We start from the raw sequence: 11920 nt of genomic DNA on the forward strand, positions 1-11920 counted from the left end.
TACTTGTCATCTTGTTATGCACATGGCTCCATTGGAAGTATTCCTATACTTGAAAGAGATTTTCATTTTCCAAGTAGAGTAGGAAAAAAATAAAAATAAATGAGGGGAAAAGAGAAAAAATAAAAGGAAAGGAAAAATAAAATCTCAGGTGAAAACCTCCTTTGAGGCGCCTAGGGAGACCTACTAGTTGAAAACCTCATTGAGGCAGCGAGTAGACCTAGGAGAAAAAAAAGGAAAAAAATGAAAAAATGAAAAGGAGAAATAATTATTTGCTCTAGGTCTATCTCTCTAATGAATTCAAATTCTCTTCAACCTTTGCAAGCAACAACAAGCTAGCACCATAAGAAAAATTTAATGAGAAATCTAGTCAAGGGAAGTAAAACTTAAGCTTTCACATCCTTTGCCTAGATTCTCCAACAGGACTAAAACCATGCTAATCCATCACCCTCACCCATTTCCAACATCCACCCATCATTCCCAATGCTTTCCCATTCATTTTACTTGTTGTCCTAAAGTGCTACAAGGAAGTTCTGTGTTGCTATCAGATTGCAAAAAAAAGACACAAGAAAAAATTTGTTTTTACTAAATCTAAAAACCCATGCATCTATTAGCTGAGCCTTTTCATGGGGATATGCATAAGGATTATTGAAACATGCTTAAATTTTTTTAACAAATTCCAGTGTATACATTTTGAGAAATTGGTCGCCATCACCTACAACTATTTTTCATTTTCTCAAGAATCGTGCATCCATTGGGCAAGAATGTTTATGGGGAGATGCATAATGATGACGGAAACATGCTCAAAAAATTTCAAGTGAATCCAATGTACCATTTGAGAGATATGAGTTAAACAAGTTTGCTATAGGATTGACACAGAGTGTTACAAGATTGACACAAAGTGCTACGGGAAAATCCAACAAGCCACAAAAAGCCTAGTTTTGAGAAAAATTTTCACCCAAACCTTAGAATTCAAGGAGGAGCATCAAAGGGAGGGTAAGTATGAATTTTTCCTTGCCACCTTTTGACGAAAATCCTGCAAAACCTTTCATTATTTTAAACATTACATCTTGTAACAATTTATGGTAGAAGTTTGGGCATGAAAATAAAATGAAGTATATGTGTTTTTTAATTGAGCATGATGAGAGAAGGAAATGCAGTTGTTTTGAGTTGTATTATGAAATATGCCCTCTTCCAAGCAGTGTAAGCAAATTTTTCCTTCATTATCTCTGCCTCAATAGCTCAATTGCACAAAAAAAATTGAAACCTTGTAGCAAAGACAAAGGATTTGTTTTTCCAACTTTGGGAGAATCATGGGGGGTGGCCTAAAACCACAAAGAGAGGAATGAGAAGGAACCCTTGCATTATTCATTCCAAAACTTCTGCAGGTACAAAAAGGTTCTAGTGACAGTCAATGAAGGACAACACAGTCAGAGGAGAAACATCAAAATTCACCTTCACACACTCCCATTCAGCTCTATGTGTCCACTCCATCCATCCCTTAACCTCTCTAACCATTTCCATACCATTATTTGGCCTCCATCGCCCAATTTTTTCAATGTCCTGTATTACTACTTGATTGTTCCAAAATTCCTATAGGATGTTGATCTACATAAAAAGAAGGAACAAATTGAAATTTTTTCACTCAAGAATAGGGAGGGGGTCCATAAGAGCCCTATCATCCATCCACTACACTAGATGTCACCTTTTCTTTCACCTTTATTCCCATTACCATCCATCAAAATCCTTTCCCTTCATCTCTTTTCCACCATTTTTCATCACATAAGAGCTCAGACCATTTTCCATCACAGAAGAGTTCTATGTCCATCATCAACAACCTTTTCACGAATTATCAACATTGTTGGAAGTAACACTTGGAGGTAATTGTGATTCTAAGGGGTCTTTGTGACTACTAGAGGAAGACACACCATCCTGTAGCAACATGCATAAACCCTATAGCATCACATTTGAAGCACTAGACCAAGAAACTTGGACAACATGAAGGTTCAAGAGACTCCAACACTAGTCCAGAGCAACTAGATATCCCCTACAATGCTATAGGATCCTTAATCAACAATAACAACAACATTGAATCCATGGTGGCACCCATATTTTGATCACATGAATCATGGAACTTCAATGAACGATGAAAATATTCTAGTCAATGAAAATGATTGATGAAAGTGACATTTTCTACCTCAGAGAGAATTCCACTAGTTTCATCGATGCTCCAACATCCTCAAGCAAGCATCAACTACTCGATTATCAGCTACAACATTCACATCATGAGCATCAACAATAATATTTTAGCCATATGAACTAGAGATTAGAAGTAGCAGCAACAACGAAAAAAAACCTAGAAGACCTCTATAAACAAAGCTATCAACTATAGGACCTCCAACATATTATTACATGTAGCTTCAGGATAATCAAAGACAACCTCCACATCTATGACAACATCCTAAACAAGAAAAACACTCATGGTAAGGAACAAGTATGCAACTCTTTAACCTCACCCTTTGAACCTATTCTAGCTTGAGAAAACATTAAAAGTGTGAGAAGGAAAGGCATTTTATAGCCAAATATAATAATAGGAATCCTTGATCTTATCTAGCAAGTCACTTGAATTTTCTCCAAAGGAAAACCACACGTGTGGGAGATAAATGAGATAAAAGTGAAAAAGACTTAAGAAAGTGGGATGTTATCATGGAGTACAAAAAGTAGGTGGGGGCCAGCTCAGTTAACTCAAAGCACTTCAAGTTTATTTTGCATGCATTGAATAAAAGGGAATATATATATATATCTATATATATATATATATATATAGATATATATATATATATATATATATATATATAGATAGATATAATGGTGGACCCAACACCGCTTGGCATGCAAAGATTAGCTTCTATAGCATTCGGGTTGTGTACTATATAAACAAATTATGTTCTACATGATTGTCCTGTGAGGTGTAAAAGAGCCCAATCTAAGAAATTTCAGCGAAAAAACCCTAGATTTACAAAGGAATCTCTAAGGGAAGGGTAAGTACCCAATTTTCCTCACCCTTTTGTGAAAAAGAAGCATGTGTAATTGATCAATTTCTTCCATATAATATCCTATAGAAAATCTCTAAAAATGAAAGGAAATGGAAGTGTGAGGTTTTTCTATTGCAAAGTTAAGCATTATAATAGGAAGATGAAACTATCTTGATATTGCATGCACTTTTTTCCTCCCACCAAAAAACCCATAACTCAAGTGAGATCGAGCCTCATGCAACACATAAAAAAATCGTATTTTAGGCTAAGGAGGCCCACCACTTGTGTTGGATGATAAGATATCCAAGCTATTGCTTAAATAGACAATTGTAGAAGGGCTACATGACCTGGAAAATGTTGCTACAAGGTTAAAATAGGCTACTATGGGATTAGAACAAACTGCTATAAGATTGAGACAATCTGCTACAGGAATTTAATAGAGTGCTACATGAAGGAGATTTTTTCCTATAATAACCATTAGAACCTTGGAAAGAAAGGAAATAATCAGATGAAATGTAAGAAAATATTCCTCCTCTCCAACCTTTGGCATAATCATTCCAAAAACAACCCAGTCATCAAGAAAAAGTACTTCGCAAATTTACAGTTTGGATTCTAGTAAGAAAAAATAGTGGGATTGGTTGAGCATTTGCTTAAGAATATGGTATGTTGAATAGGGAAAGGGTGCATGCTGTATTTTTTCTTTCCAAAACCTTATAACAAGACTGACAAAAATTTATTATGCTACAACAGACTCCACTGCATAGGAAGCTATAGGGTCTACAAAAAAGTGCTACAACAAAGTCACAAATTGTTACAAGAAGCTTGATAGTGGATTAAATTGCCCTAAAACCCTAAGAAGGAGGAAAGAATCATGGAGGAAAGGGTAAGTACAAATTTCCCCACCAATATTTGGCATGAAAACCCTTAAAAATTTCTCAATTCTCAATAAAATACTCTATAGATGCCACATATTTAAATCTCAGTAAGAAAGATCGATGAATTTGTGTCATGGACATGGTAGAATTAAGGATAAAGTGTCTTAGGCTGCATGTTGAATTTTCCCTTCTCCTCAGCATCATAAAAAGAGCAATTATTCTACCTTTATTTCCATAAACACTCTTACATAGAAAAATTTAGAATCCTATAGCAAAAAAGAGAAACTCCTTGTTCCACAATGAGACAAGTTTATTGAAGTCATGAGAGGAGGAGAATAAATATATACTTCTAGAATACTAAAACCAGCCTGAGCAAGAATGGGAAATTGAGATAAAAAAAAATATTATCAATAAGGGGTGGATACATTAGCATGAATGTCAAAATATTTATCAGAAGAATACATGAAGAAAAGCTAAGTGGGTTGCTCATAGGGTGAGCAAAAATTTCAATAGGGGGTATGAAGGGCCTCCAAGTTAGATGCAAATTAAATCACATCTAACCTTTCTTAGGCACATTAAATCTCTCCTTTTGCACTCAATAATTTTTTCTTAACTTTAATAAGTTCTTAGGAATATTTAGAGATAATGGCGTATTATGTGCCTAATATTATTTATTTTTGTAGAATATTGTGAGAATATTGAGTAGAGTTTGAAGCTTTTAAAGATGAGATAATTTAAGGAATTTCTCTTTGCCACAAAATACTACAATATGGGCCAATAAATGAATAAGATATCATAAAATCATTAACAGATTCTGGAGCTCAATTGATTTAGAAAATATAGGGACATGTTCCATGCTATAGGAGAATCCAAAACTCAATATTTAATGAATATTCCTATTGTTGAGAAACATATCCACTTTTTGAGGGATTTTGGAGGCGAAATATACCTCATTTCAAGGAATATCCTTCCCCATCAATTTGTATAAGTACCAATTCGAATTAGCCTCTGTTGAAAATAGCAATAAGAAATGTTAAAAGTAGAATCCAGAAATTCCAATTTAATTTTTCCTTAAATTAAATTGAGAATTAAAATTGTAATTCTATTGTCATAACAACTTGTAAATAGTTAATTAAGTTTAATTAACTTAATTAGCTTGATAATTTTAAGTTGGAAGTCTTTTGTAAGACATGTAAGTGTTCTCCCTAAATTTTAGGGGTCCAGTATGAGTTTAGATTGAGTTGTAATTAGATAACTTAGTTTACTCAGTTATAGTCAGTTAAACTAGTTCTAACTATTTATTGAACTAGTAGAGGATTGACAGTCAGTTGGTGCACTGATGCATTCACAAGTGTTACTCCAGTTAACTGAAGATTCCCTCATGAGAAACTCATGCATGTCAACTCTGAGAAAGACCCAGTTGAGACTAGAGTGCAGGGATAGTGTACTATCAGTTGTATGATTTACTGAGTTGTAAATATCATGCATGCAATCAGGAAAAGGACCTATGTTTGGATTGTGCAATTATAGAGTGAGGATTTCCCTTTAAATATGGGCTAATTATCTCAGGAAATTTTCAAGGAATTAGAAGCTTGGGGGATTGGAAATGTGGCTAAGTATTGGCCAAAGAAATTCATTCAAGCGGAGGATAGAAAATACTTATACTGGTTGAGTTCAAGTTTGAGCAGAGCATATTGTATTCATCCAAATTATTTGACCAAGGTGCAAGGAAATAAAGACTTGGAGAGCTACAGAATAGGCTAAGGATTTAGCTTGAGCTAGCTTGTGAGCTAAGAGTTGATTGTACTTGTGCAGGGATTTTTCTTATGAGAACAAGCATTGCATTCTCATCTTGGATTTATGATTAATGCAACATAGATAGTAGAGGTTTTGAGCTATTTCTTTCCTTGGATACATATTGTGTTATGTTCCATTGATTATCTTCCTCTTATGATTACTGTTTTCATGTATCTTTATGGGATTAGGGTCTTTTGAGGTCTAAAATGGGCCTCCTAAGAAAAATGTACAACCAAAATAAACTTTATAAGAACCAATAGGATTCAATATGATGATGTCAACCATGGGGGATGATTCACCATTTTTTGAGTTAGAAAGTAAAAAGATAAAAAAATAAAATAATAAAACTATTTTCTCAACTCGTATTTTCAACTTAACTCCCTTAGGTTTTACTCAAATTTCAAGCGGGGGTACTTGTTGGATGAAAAGTTTCATTCCTCATCCAAGGAGTACCCATGTTGCATACTTTCGATGGACCCTACTACACGAAAAATGAGAAATACATGAAAAAACGTGATTGCAATCACGTTTTTCATGTATTTCTCATTTTTCATGTAGCAAGGTCCATCGAAAGTATGCAACATGTGTACTCCTTGGATGAGGAATCAAATTTTGCATCTAATGAGTGTTGCCACTTGAAATTTGAGTAAACCCATAGGGAGATAAGTTGAAAATACGAGTTGAAAAAATAGTTTTTTCTCTTTTTCCCTCTAAAACTGATGGTGTAATCTAATCTTATTTTATTATTTCCACTAATATTTTATAATTTCCTTAGGATGCCCATTTTAGACCTGAAAATTCCCCGAATGGGCTTCCAACGTAAAGAGTATATTAGATTCTTGTTTCGTGTTTTAGGAAATTACATGAGTTGTGAATCTACAGGAAAATATACATGGTATTAGAGTTGATTATAGTAAAATATAGGATATTTCGAAGTTTTTGAGTTCAAGGTTACTGGTGAAATTCGAATTTGCAATACATACTTCAAGATTGGCAGATGACATTCTATGGTTTCCGGGTAGAGTACGCCTTGGAGGGAAGCTCGAATTACATAGCCTAGAAAGACATGATGGAGGCCGTGCTGGAGGAAAATGGCTTGAAGGAATTCATTTATCAAGACATTCCTAAGCCACCAACATCAGATGCAAAAGATCTAGCTGAATGGAAGAAGTGTGTGGCAAGGGCAAGGCAGATAATCCTTGCGGGAGTTCGAGAACACATTCTTCATGGGAAGGAGACTCCGTATGCTATGTGGAAAGCATTGACATAATTTTTCCAGAACATTAATGACCATAGGAAGTTGGAACTGAAAGATAAACTTCAAAAAATCAGGATGGAGGAGGGCGACACAATTTCAACTTACTTGACCAAGTTCATTCATTTTCGGAATGAGCTTGGAAGTGTTGGAATCACTATTGCCAAGGGTGATATGGTGAGCCTAGCTCTTCTAGGACTTCCCAATAGTTGGCATGGTATCAGGACTCTGTCAATGGGAGGGAGAAGCTGCCAAATTGGGAATGACTGTGGTCAGATTTGGTACAAGAGGAGTTTCGACAGAACACCAGATATGGGCCTCTTCAAGGAAGTGGAAGAGGATTTTGCCTTAGCGAGTAAGGCAAAGCAGGCCAAGGGAAAGAAGCCCCAAGGTGAGGCGGGTGAAAAGAAGATGGACTTGTCGAAATTCAAGTGTTTTCACAATCACAAGAACATGCACTATGCCACAAATTTCCCACAGAAGAAAGCAAGCAAGAAGGAGCCTGTAGTAGCTACAACAGGTGAAACACTATCTTCACAATTCGTATTTAATTTCACTCTCATTTCATGCATGGCCAGCATTGTCATGGGGGGCATGTGGTATCTTTACAGTGGTGTCTCATTCCATATGACGGGGAAAATAAACCTCTCTAGTGATTTTGAGGAGAAATACCTTAAGCATAGCATAGAGTTTGGAGATGATGGGAGGTATAGAGCTACTAGGATTGGTACGGTTACCTTTCAGAGGGAGTCTGAAAACCCTGTTAGGATAAAAAATGTGATGTATGTACCAGGACTAAAGAATAATCTTTTTTCACTCGCGATATTGGAATACCATGGCTATGATGTGATTTTTAGTAAAGCAAAGATTTTCCTTTGACAAATCACCATGGGACAAGTGAAACTGATCGGTGCACGGGTCAAGAACCTGTATTCTCTTGAGGTACAATATGCATGCAAAGCATTGAGGATCAAGGAAAAGGTTAGAGAATTGATGGTTGAGAGGGAGAGAAAATTACCTCTCAACATGCAGCCCTAGAAGAAGCCTCAGATCTAGTCTCAGACAATTATGGAGCAACCACAATTGGAGAAGCAAAGAGGAGACCGAGTGGAGGCATCCAGTCATGCAGAGACCTCGATGGGGGGGATTTCGATCCAAGTGGGAAGAGGGAGCACATACAGCCATACCTCCAGGTGTGAGGTGGGGCAATGTTATGTGATATTCCCAAGAGGACCGAAATTAGGTAGGGTCCATTGAGAGGTTTTATCTCATGGATCATACCTTACTATGAGAGGCCAAAGTACATAGTAGCGGGAGGAATCAGTGGTGATTGATGCATTTAGAGATCAAAGTGATAGAGGATAGAGTAGTTAGATACTAAAGAGCACAAAGAAGAGTTGATAACAGTGTAGAAATGAAAATTCAGAAAAAGCACATAATTTTCAGTCGATAGAGGCAGTAGCAGTTAGAGACTTTGGTGACAGATGCATCATACTGATTTAGGTTGGATGTTTTTTTTTTTTGGAGTTGTTGTAGCAAAAACACTATAGAAAAGTGTTACATGAAGAACATTCCAATGGTTTAGGATTAGGATCGAGTTGAATTCCTTTCTTGTTGAGAGGGAGTGTTGAAAATAACAACAATAAATGTTAAAAATAGAATCCATAAATTCCAATTTAATTTGTCGTTGAATTAAATTGAGAATTAAAATTGTAATTCTATTCTCATAGAAACTTGTAAATAGTTAATTAAGTTTAATTAACTTCATCAGCTTAGTAATTTCGAGTTGGAAGTCTTTTGGAAGTCATGTAAGTGTTCTCCCTAAATTTTATGGGTCCAATATGAGTTTAGATTGAGTTGTAATTAGATAACTCAGTTTAGTCAGTGATAGTTAGTTAAACTAGTTCTAACTATTTGTTGAACAAGTAGAGGACTAATAGTTAGTTGGTGCACTGGTGCATCTACAAATGTTCTTCAGTTAACTGAAGATTCCCTCATGAGAAATTCATGCATGTTAGTTCTGAGAAAGATCCAATTGAGACTAGAGTGCAGGGACATTGTACTATTAGATGTATGATTTACTGAGTTGTAAATATCATGCATGCAATCAGGAAAAGGACCTATGTTTTTATTTTGCAATTATAGAGTGAGGATTTCCATTTAAATACATGCTAATTCTCTTAGGAATTGTGCAAGGAATTAGAAGCTTGGGGGCTTGGAAATTTGGCTAAGTATTGGTTGAAGGAAGTCAGTCAAGCAGAGGATAGAAAATACTTATGTAGGTTGAGCTCAAGGTTGAGCAGATCATATTGTATTCATCCAAATTCAATGACCAAGGTGCAAGGAAATAGGGAGTTGGAGAGCTGCAGAATAGGCTAAGGATTTGGCATGAGCTAGCTTGTGAGCTGAGAGTTGATTATACTTGTGTAGGGATTGTTCTTGTGAGAACAAAAATTGTATTTTCATCTTGGATTTCTAATTAATGCAATATAGATAGTACGGGTTTTGAGTTGTGGATTTCCCCAAATACATATTTTTTTATGTGCCATTTATTATCTTCCTCTTGTTGATTATTGTTTTCATCGATCTTTATGGGCTTTCGCTGTAAAGAGTAGAGTAGATTCTTGTCTTGTGTTTTAGGAAATTACATGAGCTATGAATCTACAGGAAAATCTACATGGTATCAGAGCTGATTATAGTACAATAGAGTAGATTTCAAATTTTTTGAGTTCAGGGTTACATGTGAAATTCAAATTTGCAATGCATAATTCAGGATCAGCAGATGGTGTTCTACGGTTTTCGGCTCGAGTGTGCCTTGGATGGCAGCTCGAATTACATAGCCTGGAAGGACATGATGGAGGCTATGTTGGAGGATAATAGCTTGAAGGAATTCATTGATCAAGACATTCCTAAGCCACCAACATCAGATGCAAAATATCTAACTGAATGGAAGAAGTGTGTGGAAAGGGTGAGGTGGAATATTATTGAGGGAGTTCAGGACCACATTGTCTCGAGTCTTCATAGGAAAGAGACTCTATATGCTATGTGGAAAGAATTGACAAAAATTTTCCTGAACAATAGTGACCATAGGAAGTTGGCATTGAAAGATAGACTTCGAAAAATCAAGATGGAGGCGAGCGACTCAAACCCAAATTACTTGACCAAGTTCACTCATTGTCGAGATGAGTTTGGAAGTGTTGGAATCACTATTTTTGGGGAGGATATGGTGAGCCTAGCTCTTCTAGGACTTCCCATGAGTTGGCATGGTTTTCAAGACTCTGTCAATGGGAGGGAGAAGCTTCCAGATTGGGAACGAGTGTGGTCGGATTTGGTACAATAGGAGTTTCAATGAAACACCATCTTCTAAGGATGTGGAAGAGGCTTTTTCCTTAGTGAGTAGGGAAAATAATACCAAGGCAAAGAATTCCTAAGGAAAGGTGGGTGGTAAGAATATGGACTTATCGAAAGTCAAGTGTTTTCACTATCATGAGCACAGGTGCTATGCCACAAATTTCCCATAGAAGAAAGCAAGCAAGAAGGAGCTTGTAGTAGCTGCAGTAGGTGAAACAATAGCATCACATTTCAAACTTGATTTCACTCTCATTGCATGCATGGATAGCACTATCATGAGAGGTGTGTGGTGTCTTGACAGTGGTGCCTCATTCCATATGATGGGGAACAGAGATATCTTTAGTGATTTTGAGGAAAAAGACCTCAAGCAGAGCATAAAGTTTGAAGATGACGGGAGGTATAGAGCTACCGGGATCAGTATGGTTACCTTTCAGAGGGAGTCTGGCTCCCATCTCAGGATCACATATGTGATGTATGTTCCAGGACTAAAGAAGAATCTTGTTTCAGTCACGTTATTGGAAGACCATGGCTATGATGTGATGTTTAGTAAGGGAAAGTTTTTCCTTAGACACATCGCCATGGGACAGGTGAAACTGATCAGTGCATAGGTTAAGAACCTATATGATCTTGAGGTACAATATGTATGCAAAGCATTTAGGAGCAAGGAAAAGGTTAGAGACTTGGTGGTTATAGGGAGAGAAAATTACCTCTCAGCATGCAACCCCAAAAGAAGCCTCAGATGTAGTCTCAGACAATTATGGAGCAGCCACAATTGGAGAAACAGAGAGGAGACCAAGTGGAGGCATCCACTCATGCAGAGACCTCTAGTAGGGGAAAATTTTGAGCCAAGTGGGCAGAGGGTGCACATTTATCCATACCTCGAGGTGTGAGGTGGGGAGATGTGAAGTAATAGTCCAAAGAGGGTTGAAATTGGGTAGGTTCCATTGAGAGCTTTTATCTCATGGATAGTACCTTGCTACGTGAGCCCAAAGTACATAGTAACAAGAAGAATCAGTGGTGATTGATGTAGTCAGAGATAAGAGTGACAGAGGCTAGAGAAGTCAGATACTGAAGAGCACAGAGAAGAGTTGACAATAGTGCAGAAAGGCAGAGTCAGCAGAAGCACAAAGTTTTCAATTGATAGAGGCAATAGCAGTCAAAGACTTTGATGATAGATGCATCATATTGATTCAAGTAGGATGTTTTTTTGTTTCTAGAGTTGATGTAGCAAAAACACTAGAGAAAATTGTTGCATGCGAAACATTCCAAAGGTTCAGGATCAAGATCGCGTTGAATTCATTTCTTGTTGAGAGGAAATGTTGAAAATAGCAAGAAGAAATGTTAAAAATAGAATCCAGAAATTCCAATATAATTTGTCCTTGAATTAAATTGAGAATTAAAATTGTAATTATATTCTGATAACGACTTTTAAATAGTTAATTAAGTTTAATTAACTTAATTAGCTTAGGAATTTCGAGTTGGAAGTCTTTTGGAAGTCATGTAAATGTTATCCCTAAATTTTAGGGGTCCAATATGAGTTTAGATTGAGTTGTAATTAGATAACTCAATTTAATGAGTTATAATCAGTTAAACTAGTTCTAATTGTTTAT

Source organism: Pinus tabuliformis, chromosome 2_1, assembly GCF_031772625.1.
Source record: "Pinus tabuliformis cultivar Carrire ecotype Pingquan chromosome 2_1, CPIR1, whole genome shotgun sequence".
NCBI classification, from domain to species: domain Eukaryota; kingdom Viridiplantae; phylum Streptophyta; class Pinopsida; order Pinales; family Pinaceae; genus Pinus; species Pinus tabuliformis.